The sequence below is a fragment of the Maniola jurtina genome, chromosome 4 (assembly GCF_905333055.1).
Source record: "Maniola jurtina chromosome 4, ilManJurt1.1, whole genome shotgun sequence".
In the NCBI taxonomy this organism is placed as follows: domain Eukaryota; kingdom Metazoa; phylum Arthropoda; class Insecta; order Lepidoptera; family Nymphalidae; genus Maniola; species Maniola jurtina.
In genome coordinates, this window is record NC_060032.1 from 12,869,150 (window position 1) to 12,891,508 (window position 22,359).

Genomic DNA, 22,359 nt, shown 5'->3' on the forward strand with positions numbered 1-22,359 from the left:
TATGGTTACAGTCGCAATTTTTTACGGATATATCCGAACTGTATGATCGCTAAGCGGTGGTTATTATAAGTTTATTTATATGAACATCGTATTAACTCGTAAGATTCCATTATGTAACACTATTCAAGTTCCGAGGCGCATCGAATTCGGTAATCTTCTTGATGACAGGTTGTTCGTATAAATACCTACTTGCTACTTCTATTAACAGTTATTACTGTTGGTTATACAATATAAAGTAACAGAATCATACGTGATTTGGTTATTTACCTAAGTAGTTCTACTTTTAAAGATGTCATGATTTTATAGTAATTATTACTGTTGGTTATACAATAATAAGTAACAGAATCATACGTGATTTGTATATTTACCTAAGTAGTTCTACTTTTAAAGATGTCATGATTTTATAGTAATTATTACTGTTTGGTTATACAATAATAAGTAACAGAATCATACGTGATTTGGTTATTTACCTAAGTAGTTCTACTTTTAAAGATGTCATGATTTTATAGTAGTTATTACTGTTTGGTTATACAATAATAAGTAACAGAATCATACGTGATTTGGTTATTTACCTAAGTAGTTCTACTTTTAAAGATGTCATGATTTTATAATAGTTATTACTGTTTGGTTATACAATAATAAGTAACAGAATCATACGTGATTTGGTTATTTACCTAAGTACTTAGTTCTACTTTTAAAGTAGTCATGATTTTACAGTAGACCGTTTCAACGATGTTTCACCTTCAACGAATAAATCAACACAGATATTAGTTTCTAAAATATGTCTGCAAAATTTCATCGACTTTGGTTGCTTAATATTCAAATGAAATTGGAACTACAATTGTATGGAGTAAGTGACGGAGAGAGCCCTGTTAATGAAAATTAAAAATTTATAACACCCCCGACAAGTGAAGGTTACAGTAACTAGAAAAGAGCTGATAACTTACAAACGGCTGGACCGATTTTCATAGATTATAGCTAAGAATACTCTCGATCAAGCCACCTTTCGAACAAAAAAAATAATTAAATCGGTTAATTAGTTTAGGAGCTACGATGCCACAGACAGATACACAGATACATAGATACATACGTCAAACTTACAACACCCCTCTTTTTGGGTCGGGGGTTAACAAAATACCTACTATTGATTCAAGCTTTGACATTTATAATATCAGATATTTTTGTTTACGGCCGAAGTCGTGTGCATCTTCATCAAAAAGATATTAATCGAACAAGTTTTATAGGACAGACACACACAGATAATGTTTTTGTAACGTCGCGTCGGGACTAAAAATAGCATCTCAAAATGGTCTCAATGTATTTATTTCAGACAGCTTTATTGAGATTTTATCTCAGCCAGCCTCGGCTCGTCTCAAATATCTTGGTGGGCATTGAGCTGTAAACCATAGAGATGTAGATCTCATTATACCTATGCCTATAGTAATTGTAATGCCTATGTCAAACGAAGAAAAAGACCCTCACGTAATCCATCCTAATCCTATACCTACTAATATTATAAATGTAAAAATGTGTATGTCTGTCTGTTAGCTTTTTACGGCCCATCCGTTTAACTAACTTGGACCAAAAAATAAGAAAGTGTGTTTGTTGGTTTGTCCTTAAATTCCGCCGCAACGAATCGACGTCATTTTTTGTACATATGGAGTAAAAGACAAGGAGACTGGAGAGTGGCATAGGCTACTTTTATCCCGAAAAGTCAAAGAGTTCCCATGGGATTTTCTGGGATTCCCATGGGAATCCCTGCGGACAAAGTCGCGAGCATCAGCTGGAGATAAGTAATAATGTATGTAACAATAAGAGGACATGTTACATACGAATCAAAGACTTAAAATTAGGATACCTCCTTGGTTCACATCTGTAGAGCGTTGTCTCTTCTACTCTCATGCGTTTTTATATTCTGTCTTACTCATCATCGGGCACGAATTGTAATCGCCATGTAACATGTCTATGGTACCTAATAAAATACATAATATGATATTGGTTGAGACTCTAGTTTTCGGCATATCTCTCATCTTACGGTCGGATGCAAACAAAAACAAACCACATCTCATTCAGATTCGGATATTGGGTTTGAGGCCGGACTGATTGGTAAGTACTAGGTAGGTATAATATTAATTTTTCAGATGGGTGATTCCATGAAAAATAAGTAGGTTAGTAAGTAACTTGATGTTGTCACTGAATAAATATACCCTACTTTTGAAATAGGTCAGTAAGGGTTAGGAGGGCCTGAAGGTTGAGTCCGTCCCGAACTTAAGGAGTCTAAAAAAAGAATTCTTCTTTAACCTTATAGAGAGAGAGCCAGCACGTACCAGACCTTCGTTATTTTATGAAAGCTGAAAGTTTATTTGCTCATCGTTCCTAACATTGGAAGAGACGATCAGCGACTATAAAGTTTGGATCATGGTGGCTTTGGCAGATAACAGGTAAGAAAGGTATATAAAATTCTTCGTCAAAGAATAAAGTCTAGTTTTTTTTTTCATTTCTTCGGAATAGTATAAAAATCCCATCACGCATAGCCAGATACTTAGTATCATGGCAACCCCCTATCAGACACTAAAGGCATAGTTCAAGGGTGTTTCGCAAGGGGTTGCCACGCTACGGCTAAGTGTCTGGCAATGCATGACGTGATTTCCAATAGGTACCATTTCGAAGAAAATATTTAAAAAATCTGCCAAAGCCACCATGATTCAAAATTCATAGTCGCTGATCGTTCAACCCTGTGTTGGGGACAATGCACATAGAAAATTTCTGCTTTTATAAAATAATGAAGGTCTGGTCCTCACAGGCTTTTTCTCTATATGATAAGTATGTCAAGACTTTAGCACCGGTTCGGAAAGAAGATTCTACTGAAAAGAGCTTAGGTATGTTTGAAAACATACGTAATATTTTTTGGAAATGGGTGAGAATTAGATCTTCCCACTTCTCTGACCGTTGAGCTTTTGCGGATTTTATGATCCAATGTAAGAGTAAGTTTATGTCGGCAAAGCGCCAATGATCTCAAATGTAAATTATCCCCCAAAGTTCCTGATAAGCGGGCCTTTGTGTCTTTGCTTTGCGTTCCTATCGACCCCTGATAACGGGCCTTGAGTGTCCTCACAAGACTCCCAATGACCTCTTTTCTTAATAACGCTTATGACTATGACAAATACATTATGTGCGCGAGGCATGTCCTTTATCCTAATTTAGAGCTGTTTATAATGCATGCGTGCAAATTTACATATAACTGTTAGTCAATTTACTTACGCGCATCGAATTCCATTTATTTAGAGGTTGATCGTGTTAGCGATACTTGACGGTTGGACGATTGTGTTGGATTTAACGAGCCTTGCTTGGCGGTAAGTACCTACAACAAATACTTATAACACAACAGGATGCCCGCGACTTCGTCCGCGTAGATTTAGGTTTTTAAAGATCCCGAGGGAACTGAGGGACGCAAGCTTCCTCAGTACCTTTCATACAAATCGGTTAAGCGGATGGGTTTTTAGTAGACTTGCAACGAATAGTATATTCGGCAGTATACCGAATACCGAATATTCGGCGAGGCCCCTGACCGAATAGCCGAATATTAGGCAAAAGTATTCGGCTGGATTTTAGCGCCAAAAACTTGTACAGACGTGATTGTTTCGCGCTCCTTTGTTTTGTTCTAATGTAGGTACTCATCGCTCGCGCGCCCGCTGTTGCTCTTATTACCACAATAATTCAAATACATAGAATCCTCCATTTTTCCAATTCAGAAGATGATTATGTAAGTGTGTTATGCACCGATGACTACTTAAATGATTATAACAGAAATGAAAATATGAATATATACGTAATCAATCGATTTTAATTTTTCATTTTACCAATTATTTCTCTATGAAATATATATATATATTATTTAAGTATTCGGTATTCGGCCGAATAATATGTAGATATTCGGTATTCGGCTGAATATAATAAAAGCAGCCGAATAGGCCGAATACCGAATAGTAACCGAATATTCGTTGCAAGTCTAGTTTTTAGGAATCCCGTGGGAACTCTTTGATTTTCCGGGAATATTGATTTTCTTATGTCCGTCCGGGATATAAGCTACCCTGTACCAAATTTCGTCAGAATTGGTTAAATAGTTGGGCCTTGAAAAGGTAGCAGACAGACAGACAGACAGACAGCCAAACAGACAGACAGACAGACACACTTTCGCATTTATAATATTAAGTATGGATTGATTTACAGACACAAAATCTATGGTAAATAAAAAAGTACTCGTAAGCACAGCTTTTGTATTCTTACATCGTTTATCTAACAAAAGATATACATGAAACTAAAGATTCTACCTATTATATATATATAGTAGTATATACCTACTATAGTAGTATAACATAAGCCTATCTTTGCTATTGCGCAGTCAGGTGATGTAACTGATTCTATTATTTTGTGGGTCACCCCTTTTTAACCCCCGACCCAAAAAGAGGGGTGTTATAATTTTGACGTGTGTATCTGTGTATCTGTCTGTGGCATCGTAGCGCCTAAACGAATGAACCGATTTTAATTTAGTTTTTTTTGTTTGAAAGGTGGCTTGATCGGGAGTGTTCTTAGCTATAATCCAAGAAAATCGTTTCAGCTGTTTAAAAGTTATCAGCTTTTTTCTAGTTTTCTTGTAATTAATATTTCCGGATCAATTAATATAATGGAAGGGCAAAGGGATGGCTTTCACTTCGTTCGATTCGCAAAGTGGCCGTGCTTAAAGTAAACAGAGGAAAATTTGAGTTTCAAACAACTGGGATAGCTTGTATAGCGTTAATTATGCGTACAGACGACCTTTAACTTGAGACGAGAATGATAAAGGATAAAAGGTCTTTTACCGTAAAATCGTAAAATTCGAATTTAATAGGTAGTTAGGAGCTAAAAAAATAGATATCATCTTCTTGCTGTCCATTTGATTTTGGTTATTATTGCTTTTGTAGGTATACTAAAAGGTATAAGGAGTGTAAGGCTATTTATTGAGCGACTGAAGATAATTTAAAAAGAGACAGATTTATGTAAGGGAGTCTTGTTTAAACTCTAAGCGAAGTTGAACAAAGTCAAAGTATACCTATCCTTTAACTATAAGTCTTTAACTAAATAGTACTTTTTGTGCGTAGTGTGGCATGTTCTTACGGCAGCATCCCGTTCTAATACAACCGATTCCGTGCATAGTGATGGACGTGATTCAATACTACAGCGTTCTGAATATACGAGCGTCCTATTTGCTGGATCCAGTAAAAAAACCGATCCGGTCGAATTTTACTGTTCAGTTTTGGCACTACAAAAAGCAGGATCCAGTCTCACGGTCTACGGACATAAGTCATATTTTAAATATTTATTAAGTGTCTTGCATACGGTTTTAGCGTTTTTTCCCGTGAAAAACTCAGGGTTGCGGGAACCAATAAAAAGCCGTTCCTGGAAAACTGGAAAAGGCCCATAGGAACAGGCTCGTAGTAAGCATTATATGTATATTCTGTATCTCCTGTGAAAAATAAAAAGTATAGACCTAATCTACCTAACATAAGTATAACTTATTCGCATAAATGTGCTCGTTTTTTCTTCAAAGCTCCTATTTATAAACAAACATGACTCGATTCATTTAGCAAAATATACTCGACTCCGCTCATACATACAAATTAAAGTCCTTATGTTATAGTAAATTAGCATAAGGACAAACGCGGACGACTGCTTTTTACCCGAAACCGATTTTTTATTTTTGAGATAGGCTGTCTTTACAGGGAAAATTGTGATTTTATGTTGATTCAAGACTGCTGTGTAGGTATGTTAGCGCATCTTATTATGTTATGGTCACTTGTAATCGGGGAGGGTTGTTCATAATAAATTATTAAGATTGTCCTCGGCAATCAATAACGACAACAGATTATGTCAATGGTTAGAATGATTTAAGCCACGTTTGCGCACCAGACCGATAATAATGTCAGTCCTGTCTCACTGTTATAAGTAGTTTCCACTACAATAACATTATGAAGAGAAATGATTTGTTGCTTTGTTTTTAACCTACTTACTCTAAAGCTATTGTACTGATATTAATCATTTTTTCACAGTAAGAAAACTACTTTACCCAGTAGTAAAATAGGCTATATTATATTTCACCCGGATGGGTCTCCTAGACATAGAGAAGTCCAGGCATGCTTTTATCGCTACTAAATCATCCTGAAAAATCAAATCAGACAGCGGCACCACTGATAGAATCAACAAGTGTAAATTAAAAATTTATAACACCCCCGACAAGTGAAGGTTACAGTAAGAACTAGAAAAGAGCTGATAACTTTCAAACGGCTGAACCGATTTTCTTGGATTATAGCTAAGAACACTCTCGATCACGCCACCTTTCAAACAAATAAAATTAAATTAAAATTGGTTCATTAGTTTAGGAGCTACGATGCCACAGACAGATACACAGATACACACGTCAAACTTATAACACCCCTCTTTTTGGGTCGGGGGTTAAAAAATAGGTGACCGATTTATCGTTTGTTGGGTCTCGGTTGAATAACCGTAAATAAAATCAAATGCATGGGCTGGCATTTCGGATCGATGCCGATTGCCGTGTTATATTTCACCTGCCATTATCGGTTGTCTGCGATAGGGAATAAATACTCGAGCCCTATTGAATGTAACTAGTTGGACTGAAAGGTCAGGCGTAATAATATTCTGTGAATTCCTTGCTCTAGTGATCGCTGATCAGGTTCACAACTAGATCATAAGGATCTCGGATTCTGATAATATTAACTTAGCTTGCTAAGCACAAGAAGCAAAAAAATTTCCATAATTAATCTACTTGAAAAAGAAGATAACGATGGTGCGGCTGGCGTTTTGGGTGCTTAATTTTAATTAAAAATATCTAGATTCTAGGCAAACCGATTACCTCCGTAACAAATTTTTTAGTTAATATCGCATACAATTATCATTGGTCTGTTTGATTAAAAGGTAGGTACCTAATAATTCACTAAAAACTAATTAAGAAGACTACACGTCTAATACTAATTAAAAATAAATCCAGCCTATTCAAATAAATTAACATTTTGCGCTGTTAGGTATGCGAACCCGTACCAACTAGCTAATTAATATGAATGAATCATTTTTAGTGCAATCTCATTGTATAATAGGCGATTATTACACGTTATTATGTAAATATGTATACCTAGTTATACGAATACATCTTCGGACATTACACTCGGAATACTAACTTTCACTATCCATGTGCTCACGATCTGTGACATAATTTTTTTTCACATATTTTTAACGTTCTACCTTCCGAGCTCCGAACCTTTGTAGCTTACATGAAACTTAAAATTACAATCGATGATATAAGACTATAATGTAGTCCTTAATTTGTAACGATTTTTCTGGTATCGGTTTTATAAACTATATTTAACTAAATAACAAAATATTTGACAAAACAAAAAATATTTCGCGGAAAATATAGAAAACGGTCGAGCTTGTTTTAGTTCTGCTAGTTTTTTAAAGCTTTAGGTATTTCTGATGAGAGTAACACCAGTAAACGATAGTGATAATAATTAAAATAATATTCAAATTCAAGATGTATCTACAAATTACAAAAGCTTTCATAGACCTATGCCTATGGTTATTATTTTTAAGGGTGTTCCCCCTTAATTCAATATTTATTTTCCATCTCTAAGTAAATGTATTAAAAAACACCTATATCTAAGCTTTAAGTTAATGTATAATATTAAAAGACGCTTTAAAAAAAACCGCTTATGCCAAAATAGAAAAAAAAAATAACTCACGTATGAAAATTGTGGAAGTGGCGACACGCACTCGAAAAAAAGTAAACGGGAAAAATGGAAACACGTTTGTAAATGGAAGCGGCTGGTTCGGTATACCAAGTATGACTGAGTCGTCTCAGGCGCAGGTGAATGTGAACGTCACTTACCACTCTTGTTTCACTTCGGTTACCCGACTAGACAGAATAGACTAGTAATTATTAACACTCGCGAATTAATTAGCTACCTCTTAAAATCAGTAGGTGTATACTTCCATTAAGCACTTCTTGGCGGTTATTCTCTATCTTATTAGTATAAAACTCAGTATCGATTGAGAGATCGTCGCTGTCAAATCTTGAGTTTTGTATGGAGATTTGTTTGACGACTTCCCTGGCGAAGTGGTTGACATTACAGGTAAATTGGGTAAATTATAATTTCTAGTTTGAATCAGTTCTGATATGATGGGAAGCTTTGATTGAGGCTAGTAACTACGTGATATCGATAATGCCGTACCGCTAACCAATTTATTATTTAAATCACGTAGAAACCGTATGGGTTTAGCAAACTGTCGCACGCGTTCTAGAATAGCGCCAGGTTATTGTACATACTTGTATTTCATTAAGTGTATTGTCATTCATCAGATGAGATCGCAATCGAGCGCTCATTCGTCGTTGAATGTATCTGATTCGCTGAGAGTGTTTTATTATTGGCTAAAATACACAGATGTAGCAAGACTACCATAAATTACAACACAATTTGCTAACTGTCCACACTTCCTAAAATCTAAACTAAACTAAATTGACAGATCTAACACTAAAGTTCTATGCTTCTCGCAGGGGGCACTAAAAAGATAGCAGTACATTTAAACCTGTTATTTTAGTTTAGAGAGTGTGTTCATCATAATTAGCCACAATAGTACTAATTCGCTAATATTACGAATTCGGTGATAGGTTTTTAAGCATTGTTAAAAATTGTCACGTAAAACTACAGAATAGTCCCCTGGTTTCGCCAAGCAATGCAATCTACCTTGTGATAAACGCTCTTCACTATTATCGAATGCGAATCGGCAAGCTGTCTTTTTAAATCGATAGGAGTATCAATACTTGTTTGTGCCTTGAATCATTGAACTTAGTGGTGTATACCAGGAGCCGGTGGAGATATAGATTGAAGTATGACTTTAGAAAAACCCCTATTTTCTCCAAGTAACCATAAAGCTATTTTGTACAAAAAAACATTTGAAATTTTTATATTTTTATGCTCTTTAAAGTAAAAACCCCCGATGCTACTTACGATTGAAACCGAGGTTACTTGCCATCAAACAAAAAGTTACTACATATCATTATCATCATCATCTCAACCCATCATTTGCCCGGCCCACTACTCAGGTGCTCAAGACTCTCACGGCCGTATTCACAAGCACAGTAAGCTCGAAGGCATAGTGTAGGTTCCACCAATCAGATCATTGTAAATTGACGTAATCAATAAAAAGTCATCTGTTTGGTGGAACGGACACTGTGCGTTCGAGCGCACTATGAGACCTCATAGTAAAGTTTGTGAATACGGGTTTCAGAATACGAAGGGCTCAGGTCATAGTCCTCCGCGCTGTACAAGTGCGATTGGCAAACTTCACTCGCCATTGAAAACACTATGGAGAACTCTCAGACATACCTACATATTTTCTTTTAAAGACTATTAGCCATGTTAATCATGACTTACATTCCTCTTTCCCTTAAGCGGAAAGCTTGTGCTAGGAGTGGGTACGACAATAGTGCAACGGGTGGGGTTTGAACCACCGACCTTTTGGATTTCAGTCTGCTCCTATAACCGTTGAGCTTGCATGATTAGCATGGCTAATATTCCTTAAAAAAAAACATGTAAAAATCTTACCACCTGCTCTCATACTATTGTACCAATTTGAGGTTGATTGTTATGCCTCTCAGGCCACGGTCTCATTTTTATTCACAACCCTCGCTTTGGAACATCTTCGTCTATAAATAGATCGTTCCACTTTATTTTTTCCATTGTCATTCGAGTAACCGGAAAATGTACAATGAAAAGTGACGTTTTCCGGTAAATAGTTATTTCACTACAAAAAGTAACGGTAGAGCTTTTGTTTTATGAAGTAGCAGCAATGCTTTTATCACAAGTGTAAATCAAAAATTTATAACACCCCCGACAAGTGAAGGTTACAGTACCTAACTAAAAAAGAGCCGATAACTTTCAAACGGCTGAACCAATTTTCTTGGATTATAGCTTAGAACACTCTCGATCAAGCCACCTTTCAAACAAAAAAAAAAACTAAATTAAAATCGGTTCATTAGTTTAGGAGCTACGATGCCCCAGACAGATACACAGATACACACGTCAAACTTATAACACCCCTCTTTTTGGGTCGGGGGTTAAAAATGAGACTTTTATCGAAGAACATCTCTCTCAATCAGTGTCCCATGTTTGATTCCCAAAGTATTAAAAAAAAAATAGCGAGCAAACGAGCAGGTGGGTAACCCACCTGATGATTGCCGCCGTCCATTAAAATTTTGTTGATCCGCCCCTTGAATAACCCCATGTTGTAATCTAGTGGGAACATCCTCGATGAATGTTGGTTCCACACTGTATCGCCTTATACCTATCGATTTTAGGACTTATACAAAGTCTAGACAAATAATAAGTAGGCGTATTAATAGTTTATTCACTCTAAAAATAATTCAATTCTTGAATAGAGTTAATTATTTCCTCGTTATTTATAAGCATAAAAAACTGGTATTTTAGCTAATATTTGAATGCATAATAATTATTGAGACGCAATAGATTGTTGTCTGTATAGCGGAAAATTAGTTCACAACTTTTTTGTTTGCCACTGAATATATTAGAACCCGAATAATAGTTTTAGGAATTATTCGAATTATTCATGCTCGATAATTTCAACCACAGAACACTTACGAGTGGCGCTTCCATCAATGATTTCAACATTGAAAAATCAAAACTCAAAAGCTTACATATGTACTTTATAGGCAAGAGTTTATTTACTAAGTAGAAAAATCAAATTGCCATTCCTGCTTCCGTTTTCCCCATACCATGCAGGGTGAATGAACCTCTTGTCCATGTTCCAGGGATATCTACTCATGTGCATGTACATATTAATATAGATTGCATCAACTTTGCCCAAAATGTGTGAGGAACTCAAACCTTTTTTGGACTTTTTTGAATGAAATCCATCCATCCATACTATCCATCCATACTATATTATAAATGCGAAAGTGTGTCTGTCTGTCTGCTACGTTTTCACGGCCCAACCTCTAAACCGATTTTAATGAAAGGTAAAGACTTGGGGGTAGGTACATCCCGGGGAAGGACATAGGCTACTTTTACCCCGGAAAATTCGAAGAGTTCCTACAGGATTTAAAAAAACGAAATCCACGCCAGTATCCTCTAGTCTATTAATATTTTTTAAAGTTAATATTCTAGTTTCCTCCAATGTTGGAAATGATGAATCGAATCGCATCGCATGAGTTTTGGTGGAATTTCGACTAGGTATGTCGGGGTACAGACCTTTGAGATGCCTCGTGGTCCATTAGCGAGGGAGGAATCACGTCGAATAGCACACGTTCCTACGAAGCCTAAATCTATAATGAACTAGCTGACGCCCGCGACTTCGTCCGCGTGGATTTAGGTTTTTCGAAATCCCGTGGGAACTCTTTGGTTTTCCGGGATAAAAAGTAGCCTATGTGCTAATCCAGGATATTATCTATCTCCATTCCGAATTTCAGCCAAATCCGTCCAGTAGTTTTTGCGTGAAGGAGTAACAAACATACACACACACACACACACACACACACATACAAACTTTCGCCTTTATAATATTAGTGTGAAGTGTGATAGATAGGTTATAGGTATAAAACAGCTTAATGGACATTGCTCTAACTTACAACCTAACTTATTTACGTCTAGGTACATATATCCTTGCCTCGTCTCCACAGGCGTTACTTTGAGAAATTCATGTCTAGCAAAAATAGGTTTTTATCTGTCTTTCTGTGAGGATAAAAATGCGAAGAGGTTGTACTTTTCTTTTTTTATTGTCGCTCGTAAAGCCAAGGTCTGTCCTCAAGGTGGCGATGCGTACTGGAATGTTGATATGGCCTGTTTTAATACATATACCTACCTACTTACCCAGAAAATTATATTTTGCAAAACGTAGATTATATTGATCATCCTTTTTAAAAAGCTTTCGAATTCCTATTAATCTACTTGTTGTATGTCCTACCCGTTTTCTAAAAATCCCGTGGTAACTCTACTTTTCGGAAGAAAGTACCTACCCTATACCTACACTAGCGGCACGCTATGATGGCCGGTTTGACACATTACAATAGTGATGTGGAATGTCAATTTATTCTCGAACAAAAAACAATTAAGTTTTGTTTTTGTACCTGATTAAATAGGTTTAATAAAACAAAAATGTATATGTTTATTTAATTTATTTGAACGAACTGAATATTTGAACGAAAATGAATATACATACTTTATATGCACACAAGAAACATATGAATACAAAAGATACCAAAAAAGGTGCCACAAAAGACCATAATTAATCAGATTCGTCCATACTACTATTTTCACTGTCGTCACTGCTATCATCACATACATTAATAATTATATGTTCGTTTTCTATAATATTATCTATTTTCACATCTCTTTCATAATCTTCCCTTATTAATTTAACAGTTCTATTCACAACCTTTTCCCAGTCTCCTTTAGTCACATGTTCACAAGCTTCTTCTAATAATTTTAGCATTTTTTTTGTGGTAAATGGGGGTTCTGTATTGTGTCTTGCAGCATATCCCTTAATTTGAGCCCACACCAACTCAATCGCATTATACTCACAATGGTAAGGCGGTAACCGTATAACTCTGTGCCCATGTTCTAATGCTATTTCGTCAATGACGTATCGGATCTTGGTTGGTTTGTTTTCTTTTAAAAGACGTACTAATTCCGCTTTTAACATATTCATGTTTGCATCTACGCCATTTTTACGAAGCCATGCGACGATATCAGCTTTCTTTTGGGATTGGGCAGGTGGCTTGTCAATTTGCATCGAGTGGTATGGGGCGTTGTCCATAATTATAATAGATGGTTCAGGGAGGCTACACAACATTGAGGTAAACCATTCAGTAAACTTTTCTCCATTCATGTCTTCATGATAGTCTCCAGTGGTTTTTGACGCAAAAGCCATGAGAGAACCTTCGACAAACCCGTTGATGGTTCCGGCGTGACAAATTATAAGTCGCGATCCTTTTCCTACAGGAACTTTGGAAGTAGATGCTGCTGTGTCATCGTTCCAAGAACGGCCTACAGTATGGTTAGCATTAAGCCATGTTTCATCCAAGAACACAACATTTTGCCAATTTTTGATTTCTTTCACTTGCCGTAAAAAAGTATACCTTGCCATCGCTATATCAAATCTTTCCATCAATATTTTGCGTTTGTTACATTTTTGTATCGAAATCCAATGGTCTTCAAAATCTTCGTTAAAGAACTTTCCCCACCGAAGAATAATCCAGCTTCCTTCAGTGAATGCACCAACTTTTTTCTTGTTGGATACTCCTTCTGTAAATAGTAGCCGTAAACATGTCTTCGGATAGCATCGGCATCAAAGCTATCGATGCCTACGACTGGTTTTGCTCGTTTTCTCTTTTTTGGTGTGTGAAGTTTATTTTCTTCTGTGCCAGTCTCGCCATATTTTTTTTTAGTTATCCGTCTAACAGTTCGTTGTCCAATATTAAGCGCATCAGCTACGCGTTCAACCACTGACGTTATAGGTAAAATTGGCCCTCCATTTTGAGCTTCACGATCGAAATAGTTACGAAGGCGTATTACGAACGCACGTGTCTGACTATTTAGAACAGTTCTCTGCGTACGTTCGGTCATATCGACGAAATCCACAACAAAGGGCTTGAACAGAGTCCAAATTAACGAGCAAGGGTCAACAGTAATGCAGTATCAATATTTGAAATCCAAAGCCAGGTCAAAACTATATCACAATCGCATTGCACTGACAGTTTATACTTTTCGAAGCAACGTCAATTCGAAACTGCTTTGTTTTGCATTGAGCATTGACGCGAGTTTGCCGGAGGTAGTAGTTGTGCTAGCCAGCGATCCTATGTGACGATCGTATTAGATTCCATTTTTAAAAATTTATTGATATTTTTTTGCGATTTCAGAGGTTTGTCCACATAGTGAAAATTGTTCATATTCACAAGTACATTCACCCCTTAAATGGTGCAAACTGATTTTTCTACACTTGTATACATTTAAGAAATCAATTTAATAAATAAATTTTGAGTCCTAAACCTAAAACTACATTCGATAAAATTTATGAATCTCTGCACATCACTATCGTCAATAAAGTAATACAATTATTTCCTTCAAAGTCGTTATCAATTAATACGGAACTTCATGAGCGGACAAACGTCAAACCGGCCATCATAGCGTGCCGCTAGTTTAATCTTTGGCCAACATGAAAAGGTAAGAGACGGACAAACATACGCAATTATTTTCTGATCTGATTAGTATATAAATTATCATAAGTATCACAATCAGATATGATGTAGATACGTTTAACTTTTATAACTATTGTTTGTTAGTTTTACAACTTTTCCGATTCAACTTATTTCTAAATTGCTGTACGTAGGTACGATTCTGCTATAGAAATATCTTTGAAATAGGTAAGTACAACTTTTGCTTTTATGAAACTTACATTACCTACTGCGGAAGTTTTTGCAGATAAATTTTAAGGAAGCTGTCTAGTATTTCTAAGCTTGCGTTTTCCCAGCAATAAACACGAAAGACTTGTATTGTAACTTGCAAGATCCAGATAATTCTAGAAAGGTAATATTAAGGTACTACTCCGACTCGCATGTCAGCCCGCCCGGCCGTTTCGGTAGAGTCGATAGGAACGGACTATTTGTGTCGTTTGTGTCATAATAAAAATACTCATATTTGATTGGAAAAGGGGGATCAGACCTTTCCACCTTTGACAGTATTTATTCATCCAAGCTTTGACAGATGATACAAGAAAGGAAATTATCTTATATTTTCCTACTCAATGAGTATTCTCACTAAGCAATTAAATATCAGAATATAAGAGAGATTATCTAAAAAGGCTCTAGGCTATAATTTACAAACTTTTTGCGAAAATAAGTTACCGTGATTATGATATTTGTGAATGAATTCAGAGAACATTGTCCCATCTGAGAGCTACCGTGCTGAGTAAATAGAACTTTCACGAAAATAATGTGCTTACAGTTGTATAGTTAATTTTAAGTTACCCGTGCGAAGTCGCCGGGTCGCTACTTTTTGACCCCCGACCCAAAAAGTGGGGTGTTATAAGTTTGACGTGTGTATCTGTGTATCTGTTTGTGGCATCATAGCTCCTAAACTAATGAACCGATTCTAATTTAATTTTTTTTTGTTTGAAAGGTGGCTTGATCGAGAGTGATCTTAGCTATAATCCAAGAAAATTCGTTCAGCCGTTTGAAAGTTATCAGCTCTTTTCTAGTTACTGTAACCTTCACTTGTCGGGGGTGTTATAAATTTTTGATTTACACTTGTTGCAAATTAATTGGAGCATTTCTACAAGTGAATGTGATGCTACCTTAATATAAAGATAGTGTCCGCCTTCACAGCACTAGTATATTATTTTTAACTTAAAACAAAAGAATAAACACGCCGGATGTTCTTTGTATATTCTGTTCAGGCAATATTTATGAGCTTCCGGTGAAGAGGGTGTACCTATTTTATTTATTCCCTGCTAAAATATGTAATGCAGTTCTACCGCTAAGGGGAGAGATTATATGCATCTCCTCACTGTCAAACTATTGGACCACTGGGTCCATAAAATACAGGGTTCAGGTACATACAAACGAAGGTATATTTATAGCTGGCCTGTAACCCCCGGCTTCAGTCATGATGTGGATTTTTTTTAAATCTTTTGTTAGTTTGTTAGTAAAAAAAATGTTTCTGCAAATAAAAATCTTGTATCTTGTATCTTGTATCTAGTGGCAGTCTACGTTATTAAAAACCCACATTTAAAATGACAAGTTTCTAGACAAAGTGGTCTAGGATTTACTTATATATGTTTGTGTTTGTGAGTGTGCTCTGGCATACATTGTTGACATTTTGTTCATGTTTATTTTAAAGTAAAGATATCTTATACTTTGAGTTAACGCTTAAGTTCGGAAAATCAAAGAGTTCCCACAGGGTTCTTAAAAAACATACGTAATATATTCACGTGGATTCTAGTCATTAAATAATGATTGCAGAGGTTTTTTATCAATTTTTCTTTGCCAGAATTTGTTGTTTCTAGTATCGGAAGTTAAGATCTTCTTTTAAGTGCGGCTGTGTCCACTCCTAGATGTATCACTTTACGACTTATTCTGCATCATATCTCTTGAGTTTTCTACAGTACATGGCTATGGCTCGGATACAGGTTTACGTCTCGAGACGTGGTTCGAATTTTAACGACTGTAATATTCAAATGTGACTTTGTTTGACATCGGCAAAACCATTTTGCAGAATATTTTAGAATAATTACCATAGATTCTTCCATTTTTATTGTCTTTTTGGTCTAAAGGCAACATAGAAGGTAAAATACATGTTATAAGCATTGTAATCGTATCTCTATTGTAGAAAAATGCTATACAGTACATAATAGTATTTTCGAAAAACTTTTTTATTAGAGCTTTTTTCAAAGTAGCTTGTATCATTCGAAGATTACTCCGTTCGTTGCTAAGTATTAATTTTAGTAATAAAGTCTTGCCAAAGATGCACTACTTTTGTTGGGTAGAGGGACATTAAAAACAAGTTAAGGCCAAAACAAAAGTAAACGTATTAATCCTATGAGGTCAAAGCACTTTTTGGCAACGTTCACTCAAGCCTCATGTTTACCAATATCAAGTGATCGGTTTTTTTATTTATTTTGGAGATGAGCATATTATGAGTCTTGTTTGGTCTATGGAATGAAGGTTCTTATGTTTCAACTTTCAAGTTCATTTGAAGAAAACAACAGAATATCAATTTTCCTTGCGTTTGTCTCCAATTAATTTTTAATTTACTATAGATTCTTCGTCATAGGTATTAAAAACCTATGCTAGTTCTTGACATTTTGTCCATATAAACCTTCGTACTATGCTAGATAAAGGCCAGGAATCTACTCTAATACCTATGCATTAACTGAGTAGGTACCTACATCGTAAAACTGTGTTGAGAGCCTGTTATCTATAGAGAAAATTGACTCGTCTTGGCGGGGGCACTACCGTGCCCCCTGATTAATTGCAGATTCCCCAGGTAATCTGCAGTCTAACGACCAAGCCACATTTTAAGTGAAGAGCATAGGTGTTCCTATATCCTCAATAGATCATCATTCAATTCATAAATAATGCATTAGATTCAGAAGGTTCAAAGTAGCTCAGAATATAATCCGATCCGCGACCCCATGCAGTCTTGCCTGTCTTACGCCTAGAGTTATGTTGGTATAGCGAGAAATCAAAGAAGGAGACCCTGAATTAAGCGAGCCTACGCGGCCAAATAGAGTAAAGGAGGAAAGAACGAAAGTCAAGTAGGTGAAGCTGAATGAAGGGACAACGAAGTGAGTTTTTTGATGTAACCTATTTAAACCAAGCTAGAAACTTGCGAAGGAATCTTGAATGATCCGACCTCTAATAACCATCTTCGATTCACAAAGGCGATTTAATCACGGAGAGAAACTCCAAGCATAGTTGCCTCCTGAGTAACTCGGAGCTAGTCATAGTCATAGCCTGACTATCTAGGTATTTTACATGTTCATAATGTATAAACAATACCCTGTGTGTTCACGGATGCCTCTTGTTTCCATAGACAATGATCTCTACATTCACAAACAATGATTATCCGTGTGCGATTCTAGATTGCTGGCATGTACATGTGCACAATAAGTTACCCTCATAGGGCTGCCACTGTTTTACCGTTAAACTGCATAATTTTTTTTTTATCCACACTAAATGAGAAATTATAAATGCGGAAGTGTGTCTATCTGTCTTGTCTTTCTGCTAACTTTTCACGGCCCTTTTGTTTAGCCGTTTTTGACGAAATTTGGTACAGAGGTAGCTTGTATCCCAGGAAAGGATATACTTATACCTATAATATTATGTATAGACTACTTTTTGTCCTGGCAAATCAATGAGTTGCCAGGACAAAAAGGAAAAAAATTGCCAGGAAAAAATTCTTATAGGGTTTTATGTTAAATCCATGTTAACGAAATCGCTGGCAACATCTTCTTATTTCTTTCTTTTCTCTGGGCTGATGTCTTCACTCCAGTCACCCAAGCTCGCTCCAGAAGCCGAGTAGACCACCCAGGTTGCTGGCATCATCTATTTGGTGCAGAGGTAGCTTGCATCCTTTTCGCTCAATGCAATGGACGAGAGCGATGGACGAATGTGTCCAAGGCTTTTTACAAAGATTTGTGTAGTGTCAATGTCCGAATATAGTAAGGAACCAACAAGTACGTAGTGGGAAAACTTATCATTTGATTGCATTGATCATGTTGGCTGGTCGTGATGGCATTGGTGCCGTGGGAGCTACAACTTAAGGTTACATACTCGTAAATAGCATTCGAGACAAAGCGCATAGGCAATAACATAATAACGTCGAAAATTTTTACTAATCATTTGGGAAGCTACCCAATACCTACCTATGGTACCACTTCGTTGTTCAACTTTTGTCAATCTTCAATCACCAATCATCGTTAACCCATCGCCGACTCACTACTGAGCACGGATCTCAGTAATGAAGTATTTAATTAAATAAAAAAGCAAAATCAATATGTAATGTCTTAAAACGCAATTCTCAGCCTCCCCAAGCAGGTAAGTTCGAAATAAGTTTTTTAATACAGTTGCTCAAAAAGTGGCGTATTGCAGGGACGTATAGCGTTCGGGATGTGGGCTATTACATAATCGTGCTTTTTTTTTACCTTTCCCGCACTCGTGCTTTTTCTTTTCCAACTGTCAAAATATTAAAAAGAAAAACCAACCATGAAGTTTTTACTAAAAAAATTCATAGAAGTTTTTATGATTCATGCAAATACGTATATTTCTAAAAAGAAGCTACTAATTTGTTTCAATATCAGATTTAATGATTTGATTGAATGAGTTTGGTTAGGTTTCATTTCATTTCATCTCATTAAATTTCATTTTCATTTCATATCAATAAAAAACTTCTACTGAAGACTTGACTGTATGGGCCCTTTGCCTACCAGAATGGGTGAAGAAAAAAAAAACTAATTTTTCAGAAATTTTCTTTACGAGTTTAGTTGTTGGTTGCCTAAAATGAGTAATTTCGACCCTAGTTTTTTATATCTATTAACAATAAAGTTGTTTTAAATTAAATTAAATTAAATTAGTTGAGTTTATTGTGTTTTTATTATTTTATTAAATTGCTTCATTTTTTCGCAACTGTATTAAAAATAGTCGTTCAGTACACGTGCGGAACCGTCATTGCAACTCGTTCCGACTGTCAACCCTCGCCTTCAGCTACGCATCGGCTCGGGTAGACATTTGTCGGAACTCTTTGCAATGACAACCTTTCCGCACTTGTAATGAAATATACTATTCCAGAATTTTTAAATTTATGCGCCGTAAAGAAAACCGCTTCACTGAAGTTAGTAAGCCGGTATGTGAGGCGCGTGCCGAGTTTTAAACTTTTCAAAATTAAAGCATTTACTTATTTGCTTATTACTTTGGGGTTTTAAAAATCTCGTGGGAACTCTTTAACTTTCCGAGATAAAAAGTAGTCTGTTGCTTTCTCTAGGTATTTAGCTACATCCATGGTAAATATCTCGTCGATTCTTTGCAGTCTGATTGAAGGACAAACCAATATAAGGCACTTTCGTTCTTTTTAGTCAATGGGCATAATCGTGATGCGTCACAATACATATAACTAGTAGGCAGATCCACTTTTTAGTTATTAGGATCTATTTTAGGTACTGAGCTCAGGATAGGTTTTACTTACCTACCAGTGTGTACCTACTAGCTAAACGTCGGGTAGGTAGGTAGGTACCATGTATGGTAGGTACCTACTAAGTTAAGGACTTATTTGATTAAATGAACCGTAACAGCGCTGCGAAGAAAATAACTCCTTTGGGACCGGACGGTGTTGCAGACAGCAAGTTCTAGATAAAATAAATATTACGAAATGTAGTAAGGTGATGCGCAATGCAACTTGCTCACACCTACTTTCGGGACGGGTCACCAAACAAGGTCCGTTTCTCCCTTTCTAAATGCTTGGGCCCATCGCAAGGTCATTTCTGTCGCTCGACATTTCAATATGCCTACTGCTCTATGGCACAAGTTAACACATAGTTAACATGTGAGCTTATAAGCTGTGGTGTGACCTTCATAGACACATTATCTACCCTACTCATAATATGAATAGAACTAGCATAATTTCTGATCTATTCTAAACCAGTACGATTTCGTCATCGTTTTGGTAAGTGGTAAAATGAGTAGGTACATGAACAACAGACCAAGTGCGAGTCAGACTCGCGCACCGAGGGTTCCGTACTCGGGTATTTTTCTGACATTTTGCACGATAATTCAAAAACTATTATGCATAAAAATAAATAAAAATATGCTTTAGAATGTACAGGTAAAGCCCTTTCATATGATACCCCACTTGGTATAGTTATCTTACTTTGAAAATTTAAACACATTAATTTAATATTTTTTAAATGATGTAACCACAAATTCACGGTTTTCGGATTTATTTCTTTACTCGTGTTATAAGACCTACCCACCTGCCAAATTTTATGATTCTAGGTCAACAGGAAGTACCATAGAGGTTTTTTTGACAGACACGACGGACGGACGGACAGACAGACAGACAGACAACAAAGTGATCCTATAAGGGTTCCGTTTTTCCTTTTGAGGTACGGAAGCCTAAAAATTGGTAAATTGAGAGTCGGGCTTGCACTCTAAGGATGCCGTAGGTACCATTGTAATATTTTCCTTCGGAAACTGAGTTGTTAGAGGTAAAATCTATCTATTTAATAGTAACAACTTAGGTACAACATTATTTCAGATTAATTTTATGGATGATTGGCTTACTTATCCTTTACATGTAAATTAAGTTCAGCAATAAATAAAATAGACGAGTTTACTAAATAAAGTCTGTTCGCTTAGTACGGTTGGTATATTTACTTCTTCAAAGTAAATACGATTCATATAAACTTTTACCCTTTGGCGACAATCCAAATGTTCTTAGTTAAAGAGTAAAGTATTGTTTGGGTCTCGAAGTAACAAAGTTTATTTTGTTAAAGAAAGACATAGCAAGACCCAAGACGAGAACAAAAAAAAACAAACAATATTTTTAAGATTCATTAATTTAGATAGGTAGGTAATTTAAAAAAAGGTTCTATCAAAAATATTTTTTTACTGTTTGTTCAAGATAAGTCATGCATAATTTATATAAACAAAGACACTTTCGCGTTTATAATAAGGGTAGTGATGCGTGTTGTATTTCTTAAAATCATTATGAAGAGATATCAAAATCTTGTGCGGGTAAAATATGTCAAAACCCTTTCTTAGTGGGGGTCTTAGAGGGGAACCTAAATGCACAATCTCAATTTTCTAGACCCAACAGGTACAACTGTACGTTGATATGTTAGTCAATCACTTTTTCCTTATAATATGCGTACCTATGTGGTTCACAAAAGTAACAGATTCCTCGCCTTCTAGCAATAACTTGGCACCGTCTTCCATTAGCCATGTGTAAAATTACCCAAACGCCTGGGAGGTTCCCACCATTAAGACTATAAGTTACATCTATTCGCCATTGTGAGGCTGCCTTGACCCAAATCTATGCGATAAATACAAAACGCAATGTTATTCCTTCACTTGAAAGGGAGAAGATATACGTAACTTTTCTCTGTGTTAAATAACGAGACCACTAGGTCCTAAATATTATGTATTAAAATTATGCAAAAGCCTGGGATCTTCTCACGTTTACGAGCGAGTACAAGTTGCCATTGTGATTTTTGTCATGATCCAAATCTTGTGACTTTAACTATGTTTTGCCTTCTCTTGACAGGAAGACGCTACGCGCAATATTCTAGTCTGCTTATAAGATCAGTTGGCCCAAAAATGTAAGCGCGGCAAAATTACGGGCGTTTAGTTTTTGTGTAGGCCCCTCAAATTATTTTTCACTCTCATTAGTTAAGCAATCCCAAATCTACTATACATACCTATATATTATCTTAAGTACTCTTCTGTATCTATACACAAAAAAGAATAAACTAACTGACTGACATATTATCAACCTACAGCTTAAGTTGCTTGGTCTAGAAATTTGATATTTTGCATGTAGGGTTTCTCTTAACTTCTGTTACTCCCCCTGTAACCCTGTTCCCTGAAACCCTGTTCTGTAACCCCTACTAAAAACGATTTTCAAAGTAGGTACGAAATCCATTTTTCGACTTTCATAATGTACTAGCCTATGCCCGCGACTTCGCCGGCACGGATTTAGGTTTTTCGAAATCCCGTGGGAACTCTTTGATTTTCCGGGATAT

At 36.2% G+C, this 22,359-nt stretch overlaps 1 protein-coding gene and 1 long non-coding RNA gene across 3 annotated transcripts in view; one reads left to right on the plus strand and one right to left on the minus strand.

Annotated features, from left to right (window-relative positions):
* The window catches only part of LOC123881319 (protein obstructor-E-like), a 66,084-nt gene extending 58,187 nt beyond the window's left edge, over window positions 1–7,897 (minus strand). Inside the window, exons 1-2 of one of the 2 annotated variants that reach the window (XM_045930036.1) lie at window positions 7,794–7,897; window positions 7,203–7,204 (exon numbers count right to left, since the gene is read on the minus strand). The gene's annotated coding sequence lies outside the window, so the exon portion shown is untranslated. The remainder of the gene's footprint in view (window positions 1–7,202; window positions 7,205–7,793) is intronic. The other variant, XM_045930035.1, reaches the window with a different exon arrangement.
* Window positions 1,868–19,522, plus strand: LOC123864103. The gene is made up of 3 exons (XR_006795704.1): window positions 1,868–1,954; window positions 17,376–17,379; window positions 19,511–19,522. It is a non-coding gene; the product is annotated as an uncharacterized LOC123864103 (long non-coding RNA).
* The last annotated feature ends 2,837 nt before the right edge of the window (window positions 19,523–22,359 follow it).